The sequence below is a fragment of the Bos grunniens genome, chromosome 7 (assembly GCF_055505025.1).
Source record: "Bos grunniens cultivar Pamir isolate PY7600 chromosome 7, Bosgru_T2T1.0, whole genome shotgun sequence".
NCBI lineage: Eukaryota > Metazoa > Chordata > Mammalia > Artiodactyla > Bovidae > Bos > Bos grunniens.
This window is the reverse complement of record NC_141171.1, coordinates 104132622-104157713: the sequence shown is the minus strand read 5'-3', so window position 1 is coordinate 104157713 and position 25092 is coordinate 104132622.

The window sequence follows — 25092 nt, the reverse complement described above, 5'->3', positions numbered from 1 at the left end:
GGCAGGAGTTCAGAACAAGTATAAGCTCCTCTTTATGATATACATTTTTACCATTTCCTAGTAATATTTGCTAAGGAATATTTTTCTGCCTGTCACTAATCCAGCTGCATTTATTACCATTGAAATACTATCACCAAAAAATTCACACAAAAGGAAACTCTTCTAGATCAACAGAGACAAGTTTCTTTTTCCTTGACAGATTAAGTGTGAGGCCTTCATGTGTGTGAAAAGAATAAGCACCACTTAATTAGATGAACAGTTATAAAGCACAGGGACATATGAAGTGAAGTGGAGGAAAACAAAAGTAATCTATTAATGTCTCAAAAACCAGTGGTGTAAGGTAAATTGCAGACTTGAAAATACTTGCATGCCTCATGCATGTTATGCTGTGCTCCATGCATGGATTATTTAAAAGATTTATAATATACTTCATGAATTTTGAAGGCCAAAGTTCAATTAAATTCAATGTGATATCAGCAGAAGTTATCATCTATAGATAATAAGTTTTGTAGTCTGCCGAGAAGGCAAAATTTATGAATACATATATGGAGAAAGCTTTACATTTTTAATCAACTGAAATTAAAATAGTTCTAGTAAATACTTCGGAGAAGGCAATGGCACCCCACTCCAGTACTTTTGCCTGGAAAATCCCATGGACAGAGAAGCCTGGTAGGCTGCAGTCCATGGGATTGCTAGAGTCGGACATGACTGAGCGACTTCACTTTCACTTTTCACTTTCATGCATTGGAGAAGGAAATGGCAAACCACTCCAGTGTTCTTGCCTGGAGAATCCCAGGGATGGGGAGGCCTGGTGGGCTGCTGTCTATGGGGTCGCACAGAGTCGGACACGACTGAAGCGACTTAGCAGCAGCAGCAGCAAATACTTATACTTTGATTATTGTCTCCAAAAGCACCAACTGATCTTGCTTTTTTGCCAAGGACTTCATTTTTCATTGCACATCAGCTGATACTCTCATCTGCAGACAAGTGAAACAGATTACTTCTGAAACACAGATAAGATATAGGGTAGTGTTTCAGCTTGAGATAACCCACAAACAACACATCTCTCTTCTTCAACTGTTAGACTCAACACTCCATAAATTAACTTACGTGCAGTTCTGTTGCAGCAGTCACTTCCTAAATGTAGTCTACAAACTCTTCCATGCCTTCATAATCCTGCAGCCACCAATTTACATTTGCTCCCAACCACAGCCAGCATAACCTTTTCGAAATAAAAACAATATCCATCTCGTGCTTCAGTATCTTCCCACTGTTGCTGCTGCTGCTGCTGCTAAGTCACTTCAGTCATGTCCGACTCCTAGCGACCCCATGGACTGCAGCCCACCAGGCTCCTCCATCCATGGGATTTTCCAGGCAAGAGTACTAGAGTGGGGTGCCATTGCCTTCTCTGATTCCCATTGTTACTACTTAAGATTCATGATACCTGTCTGTTTTCTTTTTGTTTATCGATATTTTGGTAAGATCTTCTTACTTAAATGGTTACTTCATTACGTAAAGATAAAATCTGCCTTACTAGACTGTAGTTAGTATAAACCTGGGTGAATGAATTCAGGGCTTCCCTGATCTCTCAGAGGGTAAAGAATCTTTCTGTAATGCCAGAGTCCTGGGTTTGATCCCTGGGTTGAGAAGTTCTCCTGGAGAAGGGAATGGCTACCCACTCCAGTATTCCTTGGTTGTAGAAGTCCACGGACAGAGGAGACTTGCATGCTACAGCCCATGCAGTCTCAAAGAGTCAGAAATGACTGAGTGAGTAACACTTTTAAGCACTGGGTGGATTCAAAGCTCCATGTAGACAAAAATTGCTATATCCCATACAGTTGATTTCTTATTTCCAGTTCTTCAGTTTCCATGGCCACATATGAATATTAGCTTCACTGGCAACTATTTGAGCCCGATATCTTAAACTTAAGCATATTATCTAAATATAGCATTATAACTTCATTAAGAGGCAAGTTGAAGTCACTTCAGTTCAAATCAGTACAGTTCAGTACTGATGTCACTCAGTCCTGTCTGACTCTTTGCAACCCCACGGACTGCAACACCCCAGGCATCCCTGCCCATCACCAACTCCCAGAGTTTACTCAAACTCATGTCCATTGAGTCAGTGATGCCATCCAGACATCTCAACCTCTGTAGTCCCCTTCTCCTCCTGCCTTCAAATTTTACCAGCGTCAGGATCTTTTCAAATGAATCAGTTCTTCACAACAGGTGGCCAAAGTATTGGAGTTTCAGCTTCAGCATCAGTCCTTCCAATGAATATTCAGGATGGATTTCCTTTAGCATGGACTGGTTGTGTCTCCTTGCAGTTCAAGGGACTCTTAAGAGTCTTCTCCAATGCCACAGTTCAAAAGCATCAATTCTTTGGCACTCAGCTTTCTTTATAGTCCAACTCTCACATCCATACGTGACTACTGGAAAAACCATAGCTTTGACTAGATGGACCTTTGTTGGCAAGGTAATATCTCTGCTTTTTAATACGCTGTCTAGATTGGTCACAACTTTTCTTCCAAGGCGCAAGCATCATTTAATTTCATAGCTGCAGTCACCATCTGCAGTGATTTTGCAGCCCAAGAAAATAAAGTCTGTCACTGTTTCCACTGTTTCTCCATCTGTTTGCCATGATGTTATGGGACAAGATGCCATGATCCCAGTTTTCTGAATGTTGAGTTTTAAGCCAGCTTTTTCACTCTCCTCTTTCACATTCATCAAGAGGCTTTTTAGTTCCTCTTCACTTCCTGCCATAAGGGTGGTGTCATCTGCATATTGGAGATATTGGATATTTCTCCCGGCAATCTTGATTCCAGCTTGTGTTTCACCCAACCCAACGTTTCTCATGATGTACTCTGCATAGAAGGTAAATAAGCAGGGTGACAATATACAGTCTGGAGGTACTCCATTCCATATTTGGAAACTGTCTGTTCTTCCATGTCCAATTTTAACTGTTACTTCCTGATCTGTACACAGATTTCTCAAGAGGCAGGTCAGGTGGTCTGGTATTCCTAACTCTTTCAGAATTTTCCAGTTTGTTGTGGTCTACACAGTCAAAGGCTTTGGCATAGTCAATAAAGCGGTTTTTTGTTTGTTTGTTTGTTTGTTTTTCTGGAACTGTCTTGCTTTTTAAATATTCAACGGATGTTGGCAATTTGTTCTCTGGTTCCTCTGCCTTTTCTAAATCCAGCTTGAACATCTGGAAGTTCACTGTTCACGAACTGTTGAAGCCTGGCTTGGAGAATTTTGAGCATTACTTTGCTAGCATATGAGATGAGTCCAATTGTGTGGTAGTCTGAGCATTCTTTGGCATTGCCTTTCTTAGGGATTGCAATGAAAACTGACCTTTTCCAGTCCTGTGGCCACTGCTGAGTTTTTCAAATTTGCTGGCATATTGAGTGCAGCACTTTCACAGCATCATCTTTTAAGATTTGAAATAGCTCATCTGGAGTTCCATCACATCCACTAGCTTTGTTTGTAGTGATGCTTTCTAAGGCCCACTTGACTTCACACTGCAGGATATCTAGCTCTGGGCTGGTGATCACAGCATCATGATTATCTGGGTCGTGAAGATCTTTTCTGTACAATTCTTCTGTGTATTCTTGCCACCTCTTCTTAATATATTCTGCTTCTTTTAGGTCCATAGCATTTCTGTCCTCTATTGTGCCCATCTTTGCATTAAATGTTCCCTTGCTATCTCTAATTTTCTTGAAGAGATCTCTAGACTTTCCCAGTCTATTGTTTTCCTCTATTTATTTGCATCAATCTGTGAGGAAGGCTTTCTTATCTCTCCTTACTATTCTTTGAAACTCACCATTCATGTGGGTATATATTTCCTTTTCTTCTTTGCTTTTTGCTTCTCTTCTATTCACAGCTATTTGTAAGGCCCCCTCAGACAACCATCTTGCTTTTTTGCATTTCTTTTCCCTGGGGGTGGCCTTGATCCCTGCCTTATGTACAATGTCACGAACCTTGTCCATAGTTCTTCAGGCACTTTGTCTCTCAGATCTAATCCCTTGAATCTATTTGTCGCTTCCACTGTATAATTGTAAGGGATTTGATTTAGGTCATACCTGAATGGTCTAGTGGTTTTCCCTACTTTTTTCAATTTAAATCTGAATTTGGCAATAAGGAGTTCATGGTCTGTGCCACAGTCAGCTCCCAGTCTTACTTTTGCTGACTGTATAGAGCTTCTCCATCTTTGGCTGCAAAGAATATAATCAACCTGATTTTGATATTGACCATCTGGTGATGTCCATGTGTAGAGTCTTCTCTTGTGTTGTTGCAAGAGGGTGTTTGCTATGACCAGTGCATTTTCTTGGCAAAATTCTATTAGCTTTTGGCCTACATTCTGTCCTCCAAGGCCAAATTTGCCTGTTACTCCAGGTATTTCTTGACTTCCTGTTTTGCATTCCAGTCTCCTATAATGAAAAGGATATTTTTGGGGGTGTTAGTTCTAGAAGGTCTTATAGGTCTTCCTAGAATCATTCAGCTTCAGCTTCTTCAGTGTTACTGGTCAGGGCATAGACTTGGATTGCTGTGATAGTGAATGGTTTGCCTTGGAAATGAATGGAGATCATTCTGTCATTTTTGAGATTGTATCCAAGTACTGCTTTTCAGACTCTTTTGTGACTATGATGGCTACTCCATTTCTTCTAAAGGATTCTTGACCTCAAGATAGATATAATAGTCATCTGTGTTAAATTCACCCATTCCAGTCCATTTTAGTTTGCTGATTCCTAAAATGTCAATGTTTACTCTTGCCACCTCCTGTTTGATCAGTTCCAATTTGCCTTGATTTATTGACTTAACATTCCAGGTTCCTATGCAATATTGCCCTTTACAGCATCGGACTTTACTTCCTTCACCAGTCACATCCACAACTGGGTATTGTTTTTGTTTTGTCTTCATCCCTTCATTCTTTCTGGAGTTATTTCTCCACTGATCTCCAGTAGCATATTGGGCACCTACTGACCTGGGCAGTTCATCTTTCTGTATCCTATCTTTTTGCCTTTCATACTGTTCATGGGGTTCTCAAGGCAAGAATACTGAAGTGGTTTTCCATTCCCTTCTCCAGTGGACCACGTTTTGTCAGAACTCTCCACTATCACCCTTCTGTCTTGGGTAGCCCTACACGGCATAGCTCATAGTTTCATTGAGCTAGACAAGGCTGTGGTCTATGTGATCAGATTGGTTAGTTTCCTGTGATTGTGGCTTTTATTCTGTCTGCCCTGTGTTGGAGAAGATAAGGGGCTTATGGAGTCTTCCTGATGGGAGAGACTGACCAAGAGGGAAATTGGGTCATCCAATGTTCTGTTGATGGATGGGGCTGTGTTCCCTCCCTGTTATTTACCTGGAGCCAAACTATAGTGGAGGTAATGAAGATTATCACAACCTCCTTCAAATGTTCCCATGCATGAACTGCTGCATTCAGTGCCCCCAGCCCTACGGCAGTCCACTGCTGACCCACACCTCTGCTGGAGACTCCTGGACTCTTATGGGCAAATCTAGGTCAGTCTCTTGTGGGGTCACTGCTCCTTTCTCCTGGGTCCTGGTGCACACAAAGTTCTGTTTGTGCCCTCCAGGAATGTGTAAGTGTTGTGGCTCGGCCACCTGATGCAAAGAACTAACTCATTTGAAAAGACCCTGATGTTGGGAACGATTGAAGGTGGGAGGAGAAGGGGACAACAGAGGATGAGATGGCTGGATGGCATCACCAAATCAATGGCCATGAGTTTGAGTAAACTCCAGGAATTGGTGATGGGCAGGGAGGCCTGGCGTGCTGCAGTCCGTGGGGTCGCAGAGAGTCGGACACGACTGAGACTGAACTGGACTGATGGTGGGGTAATAGCGACCTCCTCCAAGAGGGCTTATGTCACACCCAGCTCGGCTGCACCCAGGGCCCCTGCTCCTGTGGCAGTGCACTGGTGACCTGTGCCTCCACATGAGACACCCAAGCACAGTTCTGGCTCAGTCTCTGTGGGGTCTCTGGGTCTTGGTGTGCACAAGGTTTGTCTGAGCCCTCTGAGCATCTTTGGTGGGAACGGCATTTGATTCTTAATGTGATTTCGCCCCTCCTACCGTCTTGCTGCGACTTCTCTTTTGTTCTTGGATATGGCGTATCTCCTCACAGTCACTGGAACCCCGTGAAGCCACTGCTCCAGCGCCTACCAGGAATACTGGAGTGGGTAGCCTTTCCCTTCTCCTGGGGATCTTCCCAACCCAGGGATCCAACTCAGGTCTCCCACATTGCAGGCAGATTCTTTACCAGCTGAACCACAAGAGAAGCACTTAAGTCTGATGAACGTTGAAGGTTTAGTTGCTCAGTCATGTCCAACTCTTTGCAACCCCATAGACCGTAGCCTATCAGGCTCCTCTGGCCATGGGATTTTCCAGGCAAGAATACTGGAGTGGGTTGCCATTTCCTTCTCCAGAGGATCTTCCTGACCCAGGGATCAAATCCGTGTCTCCCACATTGTAGGCAGATGCTTTACCACCTGAGCCACCAGGGAAGTCTGAACACTGGAGTGAGTGCCCTTCCCTTCTCCAGGGGATCTTCCCAACCCAGGGACTGAATCCAGGTCTCCCTCATTGCAGGCAGTTTCTTTACCAGCTAAGCCACAAGGGAAGCCCTCAGGCCATGTACATGTTGTTATTTCTGATATATTTGGACATTTTCTATGTTATTTTGTTTCTTTGCATACCATTTTAGTTTATTTTTTCCAATCTTGCTTTCCCTCTGGATGCATCGTGTTTTCTTCATTACTCTTCTTTTTAAAGACACTGTAGTTTGAATTTTATTTGTCTTTATAAATTATTAATATGCATACTTGACTATGACAAAATGGAAGTTAGTCAGCACACAGTACAGGAACCATAAAATGTTTTATCTCAGATCTTCTCCTTTGGTATTTCATATTATTTTTACATATTATTATTATTTCTGACCTGTTTTAAATTATCTGAAATGTTTCAGCAAATGAGTAATAAGTTAGCTAATATATTTACTGATTCCTTGATTTACTGTTTCTTTCCCTTGTATGTAGTTTCTTCCTTTTTTATTCCTGTGAAATTCATTGTTAGTATTTTTTTATGAAATTCTGAATGTAATCTAAAAGCTATTTATTTTCTTCTTATTATTGTATGATAATCTAAATGGACATAGAAATCTAGTGACAGCTAGATGTTCCCTCAGCTATTTGAACATGTTAATCATTTGTCTTCAGGCGTCTATTGTTATTAATGAGAAGTATTCTGTCAGTCTATTGAAGTGCTTTTGATTTTTTCTAAATGTAATGTTCTGCATTCTATCTATGATGTATATAGGGTAAGTATTAGATTTTTATGTTTGAAATTGATGTACAGTCAGTGTAAGGATTCAGTAATCTCTCTGCACCTAGAAAACACTGAATATTATCTTGTGGTATTGCTTGCATTTCCTTTTTTTCCTTCATCTGGATTTTCTCAGTGTATCCTTAGCACTTTTAACATATCTTCAGTATTTTCCACCTTTCAAAATTTCTATATTACATTACCTGAGTTATTACTGCGAATCTATTATATAATACTATCTATCTTTTAAACGCTATTTAAAATTGAATTACTATATTTTTAATTTTAGAAGTTATATTGAGTTATTTTTCAAATATTTTGTACTACCTATGAATGAATAAGGAGCATTTATCATTCTATGCCTTTAAATATTTTTCATAATTTTTATAATGCTTTTATAATCTCTTTAGATTTTTGCTATTTCCTGGGACTGCTAAATCTCCTGTTTATAGAATTGACTCTCCTTCATGATAGTTTATTGGCTTAAGAGATGGCTTTGTCAATTTTTGGTTCATCTTTGAGGAGTGATACCTTTTTGCTCCCCACTGTAGAGAGTTCCATATGAGTTCGTTCTAGGAACATTTCCTTCAAAATCATTTTGTCACTCTGGCGTATATTATTCTAAGGTAACAACTGAATTTGAACATGTTGTTGGCCATCATCTAATTTTGGAGTTGGTTTCTATTCCCAGGTTGCGATGAGACTCCAGATCTCACATCCGTGAGTGACAGAGACTCTGTTTCCAATTTCTCATGACTAACTCTCCTCCCTTGACTTCATGTGTGGATCAGATGGTCTCAGTTTTCTAATCTTTGAGCAAAGCCAGCCCTTTTTCTAGCTGCCTGTTTCTACTAAACTTAATGCTATATCTTCTCTTCCAGGTAGCACTTAAAACCCTGACCTGTAGGTTTCTAATCATGCCTCCATAGACCACAAAAGGTAAACACATCTATATAATTCAACTTTTTTGTTTCACTTGGTTTCCAGAATCAATAAGTTCTTTTATCTCTTTAAAGTGTGATTTTATTTGCTATTATGTTTTTTGTCATGTTAACTGGTATTTTTCTTATTATACTGAAATTGGGTACTAGAACTTACAACTGGAGATAGTAATAATATACAATCTTCATTGTTTGTTTTAAAAAAGGACTGAAGCAATTGTGTTGACTGGCATCTTTCCCTGATTAGACGTCTACTTATGCACTCGCTGATGGATCTATCCCCTGGGCTTATTATTTGAACCTGGAAAAGAGAGTATCATTGAAAAGGAGAATGTAGAGATGAGAAAGCCATGGGAACAGCCAGCACTGCACTTTCTTAGATGCTGAAGATAAAGGAAATGTGCAAAGGGTCAAGTGGACCCTGTGAAGAGTGTCCACTTTGAAGCCACTTAAGGTTCACCACTTAGAAGGCTGGCAGCTGAACACAGATGCTGTCCTGTAGATCGTGTGGACCATGCTTTATTATGTTTCTTACCTTGGGAACGTGTGTGGAAGGTTCTTCCCCTGCAGGGCTCCCTCACGTATTCACTCAAACATGTCATCCTCTTGAAAAACAACTTTCTGTTCCCTCTCTCACAGAGAACACACATGCTCTGTCTTAACCAGAAAGGAAACAGGAGCAAACAAGGGTCTGCCGTCGTGGGCAACAACATACGCAGGAGGCGCTTGCATCTCAGACCTGTCACTCCTTCCGCATGAACTTGACAGGGAAGTGGAAACCCGGAAAAACAAAGGTGGGGAGTGGGACAAGGGAGAGTGAGAGAGGGAGCCATTTCAGGAAAAGAATACAGTCCACTTTTTCTCCCCAAGTCCCTCCTTGTAAAACCTAAGCAGCACTGGTGCGAGAGGGAACAACTCACAGTAAGTGAACGTGGAGGAGATTCTTTCAATTTGACTAGGCGTCTTACCTACTTGAATGTGAACACACAGTAATGGAGGCTGTACAAAATGTAATTAAGGGAAAGAAAAAGGTGCAGGGAAGCATAAGAGAAGGCAATGGTTGGAGACAAAAATTAAAATCAATTCATTTTGATGAATTGTGCAATAAAGAAGTTGCATATCTATCTATCTATATATATATAATTTATAGAGAGTAAGGCTTGTCTTTGTCAGCTCAACCCTCCTTATTGATGGCATGTCATTTATTTTATAAATGAAATCATCTTCAGCATGGTGAGAAAAGCATTTTACAGATTTTTCCAGTCAAAATGTTGATTTATGTTAAGGATTACATTTTTGAAACTCATTCGAAGTTAAAAATATTGAACTTTTAAAGTAAAGCAAATGTATAATTAAGCATTTATTACCTGGAGTAAATTAATGCTTTTAAGCTATAAGAACTGCCCACACATGGATATTCTGCCAGCTAGACCAGCAGGCTCACATATTCACACTGAGCTGGTTCCTACCACCTTTTCCCCTTTTCCTTTTTTTTCCGGTAGAACTTAGCATTGGACCATTTGTCTTTCTAACTGCCTCATGCAAATGTTCAGCCTGTATTCTATCCGCAAATCCCTATTTTTTTCTTTTCAGCTTTATCCAGATCCAAACACATGGATTAATTTTTAAAAAAAATAAAAAAACCTTTAGTGTGGAATGTAATAGTAGGACCTATGTAGAATGGCTAAAATAAATAAAAGTGTCAATAAAAAAATTATAGATACTGCTAAACATATGAGCTCCAGTCCACGAGGTCCCAAAGAGTCTGACATGACTGAGCACTTGAGCACACACAAATACACAAACATACGAGAAGCACAGCTTATTAAAAAGAAAGTAATGTGTTAGATTAAGAACACGCAATTTGTATTCTAATTTCCTGTTATGAATGTGCTGTGAAGAATCTAAATTTAAATCTTAGCTCCATATTTCCTAGTTAGAAGCAGCATTAGACAAATCACCATACTTCTGAATTATGCATTGATTTGCAGTGAAGAGTAAAGTAAATGTATGCAAGGGGAGGAAGAGTAGGTTAGGGAGGGGAGTATGCCTGTGTATTTAGATATATTGTTGTTTGTTGTTGTTGTCTAAGTCATGTCCAACTCTTTGCAACCCCATTGACTAGAGAATGCCAGACTTCCCTGTCCTTCACAGTCTCCCAGGGTTTGCACAAACTTATGTCCATTTAGTTGGTGATGCCATCCAATCATCTCATCCTTTGAAGCCCCCTTGTCCTGATGCCCCAACTTTTCCCCAGAACCAGGGTCTTTTCCAATAAGTTGGATCTTCGCATCTGGTGGCCAAAATATTGGTGCTTCAGCATCAGTCCTTCCAATGAGTATTCAGGGTTGATTTCTTTTAGGATTGACTGGTTTGATCTCGTTACAATCCAAAATATATACGTAGGTATTTAAATGGTGCTTTTCCTGTGAGGCATGTGATAGGCAGATAAGAAACAAAGGATATGTTGTTTTCTACCAACACATCTTGAGTGTTGACTCCTTTCTTTCAGTCAAAAAGCAAGAAACTCAGATAAGCAGCACAAAAGATAGGCTGGTTTTTGGGAACAAGGTGAACTCTTTGGGAAGCACATATCCTCTAGCAGATAAAATAAACAGGCAAGAACGAGAACTCAGTCATTTTCTTGGAATAACAGACTGTGAAAGTTCCCCTCTTCAAGGAAGAGATAGACCAGTGTTGGCACTGACAATCCCAAGTGATAAATATTCAAGCCAGATATGAAAATAGGTTTTCTCAATATACTACTCTAGATTACACCATGATGGGGCCACGAGGATTATCACTTGCATGTTACAGGTCCCCATGATGTTTCTCAACCTATTCAACCAATGTTTATTAAGTACTTAGTGTATACAATGATTCAAATGGTTCCTGAACTGTCTAGACATCATATTCTGAGCATTCACTATTAACTATTATTACCAGTTTATTCTCTTGAGTATTTTTGCATGTGTACTTTCTCTGTCACTCAGTCGTGTCCAATTGCAACCCCGTGGATTGTACCTGCCAGAATCCTCTGTTCATGGGATTCTCCAGTCCAGAATACTAGAGAGGGTTATGATTTCCTCCTCCAGGGTATCTTCCCAACCCAGAGGTAGAACCCATGTCTCCTGTGGCTCCTACGTTTTCAGGCAGATTCTTTACCACTGAGCTACCTGGGAATTTTTACTGAAATGTATTTTTTAACCTGATTTCACATGTCTTCCTTAGTTACATAACTTTCAGCTTTATCATCATTTTTTCACATGGAGAATTATTCTCCATGATACTGAATCATCTGGGGCAGAGATTCTCAAGGACAGATGTGATATTAAGAGAGCAGATTTAAAGGATGACAGGATAATCTGCATAGAATTTAATAAGGCCATGGTAACTAGAGAATATTTGCTTTTATCAAATAGGGGAGGATTTATCCAGGATACACACCCAGTGTGGACACACACCCAGGACTTTGTACCCTAGATCATTTCCATTTTGATTATAGAACTCTGCCCCCTCAATCATTCCAGTTAATTCATACTGAAGATCTGATATTTTCATCATCCATGAGTTTAGGCCTATAGAAAATTATTATTGAAGTGTAACCATATTAATTGGAGTGTTTAAATTATTGATATCGTAGACACTAAGCATGCTAGCACAAGATAATTTTAGCTCCAGGTCAAACTGCCATAATATGTTCTTAAACTTGGAAATAAAAGTGAAAAATTTGTGATGTTGACATATACTGGTGAGATGAGACAAATAACTTAACTTGGGAAAGTATGGGATGCTGAGAATAGGATTTACCCAGCTTGCTTTTTGGAATGGGACCCCCTCATGTGGCAAGTCCTGTATTCCTGGAGGTAGAGGGAAGTGAGGGGAATGGGATCCGGTCTGAAGGATGTATACCAAAAAAGGAAACAGAGGCAGGAATAAAAAATTAGTATCATTAAATTAACCTATTTTTCTAGGTCCTCTACCTGGTCTGTGCATCTTTATTTATTTTTACAATTTTAAATTAGTTCAGGAGCCTCTGGATTTGATCAGACTTTCTTCCTTTCTTGGTCTATATTGTATATATTATTTTATGTGCATTATCAAAAGTCATGAAACTTAGAGCTTTGATTTCTGAAATCTTTCTATATCCCTTTGTCTCTCTATCTTTAATTCCTCTTGTATGTTTATGTCTCTGTCTTGTCTCACTCCCTCTCTATATATATTTTTCTGTCTCTCTCTCTCTCTCTCCCTACCCATACACACACATACACGAAGCACAAAGTATAGTTCAGTTCAGTTCAGTTGCTCAGTCGTGTCCAACTCTTCACAACCCCATGAATTGCAGCACGCCAGGCCTCCCTGTCCATCACCAACTCCCGGAGTTCACTCAGACTCACGTCTATCGAGTCAGTGATGCCATCCAGCCATCTCATCCTCTGTCGTCCCCTTCTCCTGCCCCCAATCCCTCCCAGCATCAGAGCTTTTCCAATGAGTCGACTCTTCACATCAGGTGGCCAAAATACTGGAGTTTCAGCTTTAGCATCACTCCTTCCAAAGAAATCCCAGGGCTGATCTCCTTCAGAATGGACTGGTTGGATCTCCTCTCAGTCCAAGGGACTCTCAAGAGTATAGGTGAATCTCAAAGAACAGTGCAGAGTCACAGGGTTACTAGGAATGGGCAGCTTTGACATCTCAAGCCCGAACAGAGGTAGGAGACAGCAGTGCTGGTTACTTGCAGCTGGAGAGAGAGAGCTGAGTCAAGGCCACCCTTTAGATAAAGGGAGCTGGTTTGTAGTGCTCCTTCACAGAAGAAGTCAAAGGAATGATTCCTTTGATCATACTTTCCTATCTAACTCTCATTTCCTGCCTGCACTCCCCATTGACTAGTTCCCAGCCCCTAGAAATGATAGAGCGACAGATCCCAGTGACCTAACCCATAGAGTCACAAAGTAGGAGGAGAATCTTAGAAGGAGGTCTAGAGGAGCAAATGGAAGGTAACAGGTAACAATGTAGTGACTCAAATGAATGAATATTGTCAACAGCTTTTCCACGGCACTCAGGCAATGTATGGACCAAATTTAAAATGAAATTATGATGAGTTTAACTTTTATTATAATTATTCAGCATGGTCATCATATTTGTTTACAACTATGCATTACTGGGTGAGAAGATTCAGAGTATATGTTTACTGATAAACTGATAAACTTCACACAGTGAAGGAAAATGATCCCACGCAAATTAAGTCTTTTCATTGCTTCAAAGGCTTTGATAGTGCTCACTCACCTTTGGGAATTCTTCAGAAAAATGATACAAATGTGTCTAATCCAAGAGAATCAGGTGATAAAAAAGAGCAGAACACTTAAATTATCTCCTTGTCCAAATTATGTTAAATATTTTAATAGCATCTTAAATGAAGAGAATGTGAAATAATTTTTCTTAATTTTGCATAAAAAGATAAATTCATATCTTCATCCTCATTCTGTTTCCCATAAGGTATTGTGCTCTAAATAAATTAGGCAAAAGCCAAAGATTAAAAGAAAAGCAACCAAATAAACAACTTGATTTAAACTTCATTATTTTTCTGTTGTATCTAAGAAGTTTCCAAGGTTCATATTCACTTAAAGTTTAGAGTGGCTTTATATTTCTCTAGTATCAAGAGAAACAAATGCACAGATTTTAATTATTTTATTGTGGCTATGCAAGTTATTAACATTCGAAGATGGGTGAAATTGTATGATGTAAACTCTATGAGCAATTCTTTCAATAAAAAATTATTTTTAAATAGAAAACTAAAAGTCAACAACTATCAGAGCTGACTGTCTTAATACTGAATCATCTTTGTTAATATAGAAGTTAAAAGCACTATTTTCAAAAGTACAAGTCTTCTGACTAAAATACCTTCATTTGGGGAAAGAGCAAATATAAAAGTAGCAGTTATGAATTCATTTTAAAAAATAGCCTTGCAGGAATATTTACTCTAAAAGCCTTAAAAAAAAAAAAAAGAGAGAGAACAGAAAGTATTCACCAACCACTTACAAATTTCAAAAATCATACTTCATACTTGATATTAGGTTCTAGGCTTTGATTTTCTGGTCTTTTGAAAAGAGAAATGTTGAGATGGAAATTTTGTTGCATGAAATATAAAAATGGAATTATATTAAAAACCTTGTTTTCAGAAACAATTTTAATAATAAGTGACCATGAAATATAATAAAGCAAAAATATCAACCTGGTTGTCAGTAACTTAAATGATTCCCATCAAAGAGTTATTTTTGACAGCAGTAAATTGTGTATTTACATCCACTATATTTTTTAGAAGTAAAAAATCCTTCAAGTCTTCCCTTTCTTAATCCAGAACAATGAATCACTTAGAGAGTTGTAATAAAAAGAACACGCTAATTCCGGTTCTTCTACTCTTAACATTTTTAACCTGAAGCAGGCAGTTTAACACCCCACTCCAGTACTCTTGCCTGGAGGATCCCATGGATGGAGGAGCCTGGTAGGCTGCAGTCCATAGGGTAGCGAATAGTCGGATATGACTGAGCGACTTCACTTTCACTTTTCACGTTCATGCATTGGAGAAGGAAATGGCAACCCACTGCAGTGTTCTTGCCTGGAGAATCCCAGGGATGGGGGCACCTGGTGGGCTGCCGTCTATGGGGTTGCACAGAGTCAGACATGACTGAAGTGACCTAGCAGTAGCAGTAGCAGGCAGTTTAACAATTAAAACACCGTGTAATTCCTTTAAAAATAAAGTAATGAGGTTAAACCTTATTATAGAATTATTAAGTAACTTAAAGGAAAAATACATGAAATCTAGTCATAAGCTATCAATATCAGTGTTCAAGTTACTACTGATGCTTCTATAATGATTTAAAAGAACAACAGCAGCAACATTTATGCCAACTAACACGATGCGGGTGGAAAAATAGTTATTGTTGCTTGATCTTGTGCCCTTCTGACAGCTTTCAGGATTAGCTTGGAAATGTGTAGCCAAGACATTTGTAAAAACATTCACCTCAAAAGTTCAGGTAAAACTGATCTCAAACTTTATTTTTTTTTAAATATATTTGTATATAAGATAAATGTTTTACTTTTTATGTTTTATTTATTTATTTAAATTTATTTATTTTAATTGGAAGCTAATTTCTTTACAATATTGTGTTGGTTTCTGGTAAAGTCCAAAGCATTCTCAAGTATTTGAAAATTGCCAAGGCATATTTTCAAACTATTGTTTGCTCACGGCATCTGTGTTCTCACAAGCTAACTCTTTTTTGCCTACATTGTCCAGCAAGCAAAGTTTCCTTCTGCTGTTCTTTGGCATATACAACACACACACACTCCAATCACATCAAGTATTCTTATGTAGGTTCATCAATAAATTTAAAATAAAACTACCATATGATCCAATAATCTTACTTCTAGATGTATATCCAAAGCAAACTAAACCATTATCTTGAAGAGCTATCTGAACCCCCATATTCATTGCAGCATTATTCACAGGAGCCAAATCATGGAAACTGTCAGTGGACACACACACGCACACACACACACACACACACACACACACACACACACACAGAGTAATATTATTCTGCCTTAGAGGGAAAGGAAACCATGTTATTTGTGATACCATAAATGAAGATGGAGGGTATTGTGACAGATGACATAAGTCAGACAGAGAATGACAAATATCCCCTGTATTATCACTTGTATTTGAAATCTGGGGGAGAGGAGGAAAGATGAACTCATAGAAAGGAGTAGACTGGTGCTTGCCAGGGCGTGGCAGGTGATGGAAAGAGAAGTTGGTAAGAGGGTTCAGACTGTGGCTATAATAAGAGTAAGGTCTGAGGATCTAACGGATATCACTGGACATTTACTATGAGTAAGGTCTGAGGGTCTAACGGACATCACTGGACAATATGGTTGATAACAATGTATTGTATAACTGAAATTTGTTGAAAGAGAGTGGAACTTAAATGTACTCACTAGAAGGAAAAGAAAGAAGAAGTGAGGTGATGAATGTTATTAATATTTAACTGGATGAGGGAAATCCTTTCACAGTATATACATATATCAAATCATCACATTGAACGCTTCTAATATATTACATTTTTTTTCCAATTACACAGTAATAAAGCTTAATAAAAAAGACATTTTGCAAAGCTAATAAAAGCTGGAGCTGGGTTTCAAACCTAGAAAGCCTGGATCCAGAATCTATACTCTAATAAACCACTAATTCTTTCTGACAGAAACTGTTCTCTCAAACTACATGTTAATGGTCTTACAGCATATTATGCTTATAGGTTAAAGTAAGGACATTAATTAAATTCCAGGCTGCCATAGAAATGTCCAGTTTAGGGACATCCCTTCTTCGGTGGGTTAAAAAGCAGTGAAAGGATTGTCTGAGCTGCATCTGTTTGTAAATATCGCATCATGAGGAACTTATCTCAGTCAACTCCCAATATGCTGCCATAAGCCGCCATAAATGAGCAATTTAAGAAATCCTTTCAATGGAGCAAACTTCATGAACAATGCAGAGACATTAAGCTCTTCCTGAGATCAAAAAGAGTAGAGACAGTTCTCAAAATCCCTAATGTCTACAAGACATTTTGACCCCCATTCTGACACAAGGTCCTCCCTAAGGTGATAATATACTCTTTTCTTAAAGCATTAATCTATTTTTTAACATTTAAAGCTATGCAACGCATTTTGGAAAAAAAAAAGATCAATATTTGAATTGTCCAACAGATAAAACACAACAAAGGCAGAGGAGCCACCCGCGTATTTCAAGAAGAGGAAAACAGTAGGGAAGCCCACTGCACACTGAAACTAGAGATATTTCAAAAGGTGATTTTTGATTGTATATAATTCATTGATTGCTAGTTGGCATAGAGTTTCAAATTATCAGACTCTGGAGAAAATAATTATGAAAAGATTTTTCCATTATAAACAAATTTCACAATTGTGTTATTCTTCCTTCCTCTGTTTTATTTTGGTCATGTTCCCAATTCACATAAGGAGTTATTTTCTCTTAAAAGTGAAATCAATGTTCTGGTAAAGACATGCCAAATGCATATTTTAGAATGTTATAATGGGTAGAGAAATAACCCTATGATCTTTTGTTTCATTGTTTTTAATCTTTTTTTATTATTATTCACACATTTGGCAAGTTTAAAGTCTGCCTTTTTACAGTTCCCCTAGTTTAAACTTCCAGACGTTAATGGAAATACTAAAACAAAATATGATGATAAAAATAGTTCTTAAATAATTCCCGAGAGAGCTCCTAAGACTGACTTTATCTATTCCTTGCAGGCACAGCCTTAACATATCATAAGATGTGAACTCTATTTAGCTGACACTTTGGTGGTGTAAGTGTTTTTCACAAGTAATCAGCACCTGAATAATCAAAGGTGTGTACCATCCATCAGCTTTAATGAAGTATTAAAATACTTTAATGGAACTTAGGGTAATTAGAAAGTCTCTTATGCAGTTCATCTACTAATAAGAACATTTTCAGGATTAATAATAGTGGAGTGAATTTTCCAGCAAGGAATGGGTCCTTACTTTACTTCAGCAGTCTCATTTGTAAAACTAGAATTGTTTTATGTGTTTCAAGGGGATGTTGGGTATAATTCATGATTAAACTGTTATAAAGTATTAATAGTTCCTTAGCTGAAATTATAAGTCTGTTTGCCTTAAGGATCGATCATAACAGAGAAAAGGAAAAATAATACAGTTTTTCAAAGATTCAAAACTATATTCCAAAGAGTATATTACCTCAGAAAAGATATTTTACCCCAGAGATTGATATTTATCTAATCATGCCCTAAAGACTATTGCAACATGGTAAAATTTATTATGAATTAACAAATAGGTTATGTATAATAATTTAACACAATTGTTATATGACTGACATTCAACATTATTTTTGTAACTATATGAAATCAAACACTTCTGCAATAGTGAATATTAACTCAGCTGAAAAGCAGGAGAATAATTAAATTAACTTATTCTTGATCCAGATGTATTGACAGTATCTCAGCAATTTCTTTTTCATTTCTACTGACTTGCTGTTCAAGTGACTCTCAAGAGTCTTCTCCAGCACCACAGTTTAAAAGCATCAATTCTTCAGTACTCAGTCTTCTTTATGGTCCAACTCTTACATCCATACATGACTTCTGGAAGAACCATAGCTTTGACTATAATGACTTTTGTCAGGAAAGTGATTTCTCTGCTTTTTAATATGCTGTCTATGGTTGTCATAGATTTTCTTCCAAGGAGCAGGTGTCTTTTAATTTCATGGCTACAGTCACCTGCAGTGGTATTGGAGCCCAAGAAAATGCAGTCTGTCACTGTTTCCCCATCTATTTGCCATGAAATGATGGGACCAGATGCCATGATCTTAGTTTTCTGAATGTTGAGTTTTAAGCCAGCTTTTCACTCTCCTCTTTCACATTCATCAGGAGGCTCTTTAGCTCTTCTTTGCTTTCTGCCATAAGGGTGGTGTCATCTGCACATCTAAGATTATTGTTATTTCTCCTGGCAATCATGATTCCAGCTTGTCCTTCATCCAGTCTGGCATTTCACATGATGTACTCTGCATATAAGCTAAATAAGCAGGTGTCGGGGACGTTCAACTTTAAGAGATCCAATATGTTCTTTTGTGTGCTGTTTCTCAAGGGCTCTCTATTCCTTATCAGTTCCTGGAAAACAGGAACCAGCAGAGCTGCGCGCAGTTCTTAGGACTGAGATCATGAGAAAGAGCACCTGCTTGGATTCCTTTCAGTGACTCCCTTCAGTGACCTTCTCAGTTATGCCCCTCTTACTCAAGATATTGAATGCTTTCTGGCCCTTTGAAGATTGTTATTTGCTTGGCTTTGTTTTTGCTCAATTCTTTTACTGCCTAAAGCTGCCTTGTATGAAGATATATAAACATGTGTTTCTGCAAATAAAGCACCCTTGTTTCACTTGAGACTTGGGTCCCCTGCATCCCTCTTCTCGTCGACTCCAGTCCCCAGGTCCCGGTCTACAAAGACCGTGACAAGCAGGGTGACAATTTACATCCTGCCCCTTTGCCCTTCTATGCCCTCACCTGAGGTTTGGAACTGGAGATCTGATAGTTACTCTCCAAGCTGAGTTGACCTCTGTGCTCCGAGATGATGGAGCAGAATCTGGGAAGAAATCTAGGTCTCTGAATAGGCATGCAGCTTCTTTCAAGCTCAGGACGTCTTACCTCAGCTTATTTTACGTGAGAGAGTAATAAACATCTGTCTTGTGTTTTATTAAAATATTAAACAATTTTAATATTTCTTCTGAATAAATTATAAAATAATATGACTTAAGAAAGCTAAATATGTGGTAAATGATGTTAAAAAGACATGTTTAAATGATGAAATATGTAAAAAATTTTAATAATATATTAAAAATAAAATTGCAAATATAATATAATCTTACAATCAATATAGCATATTGAAAAAGAAATTAAGTGTGTGTCCTGGATTAAAAAATCCTGGTTTTCAAATTCAATTCCACCACTTACTAGTTGTTCATATGTGGGCAGTTTATTTTACCCTGTACTTCAATTTCTTAACTTGTAAAATAAGGATGAACACTCAACAGTTTTAATAGCATTGTTGTGAAGCTTAAATTAGATACATATAAAACACTTACAAAACTATTGATACATGGCTCTTAGTAAGTATCCAATGATGTTTCATTTATAGAATGAAGTTAAATTTCAAAATTTTGTTGTCATATTTTTCTCTTAATGTTTCATTTTAGCTAAAAATTGCTTTCTTAATCTTAGTTGTTTTAGTATTTTATTTTGGCATGTTGCAATTTTTAAATAGTTTTTATTCTTGGTTTAAAAAGAGTAGCCAGGAATGCATTAAGATAGAAATGTCTTCCTAAACAAAAAAAGAAGGTCATTTTTCTATTATAGTTGATTACTAGCAACATTTTAAACTATTATCTTAGAAGATATTTAAATCATTTTGTTTTGGTGCATTTGAATTCTTGGGTAGGCATATGGAGGTAGTGTATGATACTAATGCTTAAGGGATGGTGGGAGATTTGCCTGGGCTTTTAAGGGAAACTTACCAGAGAATCTTGAGAAAATAGGTGATAATTAAAGGTGGACAAGGTCCAATTTAACATGTTGCAGTGAAAGTTGCAAGACCTACAGCAGTATGGGAATATTCAGTCTGGAACACTTGCCCATAGACATAGAGAACAGCCCACTCAAGGGACATGTAAGCAGTTAGAAATGTAAGCCTAGGATCTGATGCAGAAGACATTTGGGATTTAATGCCGCTGAAATTGATGGAAAGGAATAGAAAAAATGAAAGAGCATCTAGTCTCTCTCGTGTAGCCCCAAGCCATTTCACGTATAATGATCAGGTTTATGGAATGCTGCCTAAAGCAATCAATCGTGTGAGAAAGTACATTATCAAAGAAGCTCAGAAAAAAGAGACGTTTAAGAACAATGGAATGGCCCCTGGTGCTAAACTCTCTCCCCTATCCCCCCACCTCCCCTACTCTTTCTTCCTCTTCCTCTTTCCCTCTCCCCAGCCACCGGTTGGGCTTGCGCGCGCGCGCTCTCTCTCTCCCTCTCTCTCTCCCTCTCTCTCTCCCTCTCTCTCTCTCTTTCTCTCCCTGTTCTGACTAAAGTGATAGGAATGCAGGTTCCTGAGAATTTGGCACTGAGGTCTTTGTGACTTTGGCAAGAACAATTTCATCAAAGTTCTAGAGAGGAAGCTAGGTCCATTGATGGAATGGTTTGCAGAGCAAACGGGAAGTGAAGTGTTGGATCCACAAAATGCAGATGAGTTGTGAACAGCTCTTCCACGGAAAGGGCAGAAGAGGACGTTGGGCAGAAACGCTGTATAAATATGTTAGGGCTAACAGCACATATCATTGTGCTGATTTCAGCAAAAGGAGAGCACAGCTTGAATGAACAAGAGAGAATAAAGATAGATGAGGAATAGTGAAGTAATACATTCGTTCACCCTGTACTTTGGTGAGTAGAGAAAATAGTTTCTTTACCCCTAACTGACCTGATTACTTAAGGTCCTGTTGTTCTGAAGCTGATACACTAAGCTTTTCCGATTAAAATTGTTTTCCATTCTTCTTAGGTTTGAACGATGTCTTTTCAATTTAAAATTTCTGTTAATTTCATTCATAGTGCTTTTCAAGTCTACTATATCCTTCTACTTTTCTGTCTATTCATTTTTGAGAGCTGGATGTTGAAACTCCAAACTAAAAATCTTGATTTGCCTACTTAAAAAAAATAATAATTGTAATATATATTGTTTTTTTTAATCTTTCTACTCATTAGATTCTTTTTTTTATTTTATTTTATTTTTAAACTTTACATAATTGTATTAGTTTTGCCAAATATCAAAATGAATCTGCCACAGGTATACATGTGTTCCCCATCCTGAACCCTCCTCCCTCCTCCCTCCCCATACCATCCCTCTGGGTCGTCCCAGTGCTCTAGCCCCAAGCATCCAGTATCCTGCATCGAACCTGGACTGGCAACTCACTTCATACATGATATTTTACATGTTTCAGTGTAAATGTAATATATAATGTAACTATATGTTTATAATGTAATATTCAATGTAAATGTAATATATAATGGAACTATATGTATCTTTGTTCTGTATTTTTGAAGTCTGTAAATGTGTTATTATGCTTCCATAGTTTAAAAAACAAAACAGAAAGAAAAAAAATTCTGTCAATTTCAGACTGAACTTACCATCAAAGTTGGTTTAGGCTCCTTTGAATAGCATAGTATATTAGATTTCTTCCCCCTCCTCCACTAAAGTGGTATCTGAGTATAAAGAAGGGGGCAGATTAACTGTGTTTTCAAGAAGAGAAGAGAGGGAACCCCATACTTTTTGCATTTTAATTGACTATTGCTGGTGTCTATTCAGGTGTGACTAGTCTCATCACTGGGCCAGCTGGCCCCATCAATTTGCCTGGTCTCAATGTTCCCATCTGTGGCATTCACTTTTTCCCATTAGCATTCACATTCATTACACAATGTGAGTGACATTCCACAATCACATTCATTCACAAGCTTCTGCACCCAAGATATTCACAGTATCCTAAAAAATATACTGGGAGTCAAGAACACGGCCTTAATCACCTTCTTTCTACCTCTTTCCCACCACTGGTGCATCCTTGTTTCTTCCACATAATTTGCACATGATGCCAAGCCTATATTTCAAATTTTCCTAAGCTCGTATATCTTTCTCAAGTCAAGTGCAAGACAGAAAGTCATTAGCCTAAAGTCTTTAATTTCTCCATATATGTCTAGATATTATATCTAAAGTACTTTTTTCACCTATCAGTGTTAGGCCCTGTTATCAACTTTCCTGATTTTCTCTCTCACGTTTTTTCTTCACAGTCTTTCAGGAACAGAAGGAATCATATTAAAGATTTTAATAAGCTTTATGTCGTATATACCTACGTTCAGTCTGTATGATTCAAGACCTAGCTCACTGAAAGTTTCCTTGTCATTTTCACTCCAAGGACTAGAAGAGCTAAATATTTATTTTCTTAGCCACCTCCACTGTAGGAGTAAACATGTGAGTCAACACTAACTAAATCTCTCCTGTCCTTACGCTCCCTAGTTTAATATCAATCCCCAGAGCAGAAGATATAAACCAGGTCTTGAGCTTATATTTATTATAAAACCCTATACTTTATGATTCTTTACAAAATGAGCTATAAGTGGCTCAGCTGGTAAAGAATTTGCCTACAATGCTGGAGACCTGGGTTCAATCCCTGGGTGGGGAAGATCCCCTGGAGAAGGGAAAGGTTACCCACTCCAGTATTCTGGCCTGGAAAACCCTATGAACTAAGTCCATGGGGTCTCAAAGAGTAGGACACCACTGAGTGACTTTCACTTTTATACTTTATGATAAAAATTACTATACATTTTTACCAAAAGTATATTATCAGCTGAGGGCTATCCTATGTAAGAGAATGGCCATAGATTAGATTCTCAATCTGTGGAATATACCCTGAAATTTTGGAGACTTCACAATTCAATTTTCCATCCTTTAAAGACTTTTCTTTTTCAAAAAGAGAAAATGTTTGGGGCGTTATTCTTCTGTTGTTATTGTCATTGCTTCTGACTGGATATTGAAAATTACCGCAGTGGGTTAGAGGGTGATGAGCAAGGTTGAGAAAGAACAGAAATCGATGCCCCAATACTAGCTGGGCATGCTTAGTGGCTTGTTGACATGCTGCTCTTTGTGGGTCTTGCAGACAAAGAACAGAAAGCTTGCTTCTCAGTGGCTTTGCATAATAATAAAAAAAATGCAGTGAGTTTTGGTTATAATTCACACATAAAGGCACATGACTGGTTCCAAATAGGAAAAGGAGTACATCAAGGCTGTGTATTTCACCCTGTTTATTTAACTTATATGCAGAGTACATCATGAGAAATACTGGGCTGGATGAAGCACAACCTGGAATCAAGATTGCTGGGATAAATATCAATAACCTCAGATATGCAGATGACACCATCCTTATGGCAGAGAGTGAAGAGGAACTAAAAAGCCCCTTGATGAAAGTGAAAGAGGAGAGTGAAAAAGTTGGCTTAAAAGCTCAACATTCAGAAAATGAAGATCATGGCATCTGGTCCCATCACTTCATGGGAAATAGATGGGGAAACAGTGGAAACAGTGGCAGACTTTATGTTTTTGGGCTCCAAAATCACTACAGATGGTGATTGCAGCCATGAAATTAAAAGACACTTACTCCTTGGAAGGAAAGTTATGACCAACCTAGATAGCATATTCAAAAGCAGAGATATTACTTTGCCAACAAAGGTTCGTCTAGTCAAGGGTATGGTTTTTCCTGTGGTCATGTATGGATGTGAGAGTTGGACTGTGAAGAAAGCTGAGCCCTGAAGAACTGATGCTTTTGAACTGTGATGTTGGAGAAGACTCTTGAGAGTCCCTTGGACTGCAAGGAGATCCAACCAGTCCATTCTGAAGGAGATCAGCCCTGGGATTTCTTTGGAAGGACTGATGCTAAAACTGAAACTCCAGTACTTTGGCCACCTCATGCGAAGAGTTGACTCAGTGGAAAAGACTCATGCTGGGAGGGATTGGGGGCAGGAGGAGAAGAGGATGACAGAGGATGAGATGGCTGGATGGCATCACCAACTCTATGGACATGAGTTAGGGTGAACTCTGGGAGTTGGTGATGGACAGGGAGACCCGGCGTGCTGCGATTCATGGGGTCACAAAGAGTCGGACACGACTGAGCAACTCACCTGAACTGAACTGACTGAAAGGCAAATGATAAATGAGTTAATGACTTAGATCTGCTCTATTTGTGTATGACTTTTTTACTTCAGTAGTTTTTTTTTCATCCAAATAGTATTAAGAAAGCCATTTTTGTCAACACATATATCAAACATAGAGCAATCATTACCTGCCCTTGATTGGCATTCATCGAGTTGGATGTTTGGAAGAGTGATTCTGGCAGGCAAGCTTACTGCGGTCAGTGACGGGGATGAGACGATGGCAGGCTTAGGGGCACTTTTAATCTTGGGTAATTTCATTTGATGTGTGTATTATGTTGTTGTGTTCAGTGTCAGGGTTTTTTTTTTTTTTTTTTCCCCCAGTGTCAGTTTTAATCAATGAATGTCTCCATCTCTAGTATTTTAACAACACTTCATGAAGTGCTGCCAATCTGGCTACCTGGCTTTTTCACAATAACTCAGGGAGCTTTATAACAACATTTATTTATTATAATACACCCAGATAGGCTCAGCAGGTCTTCA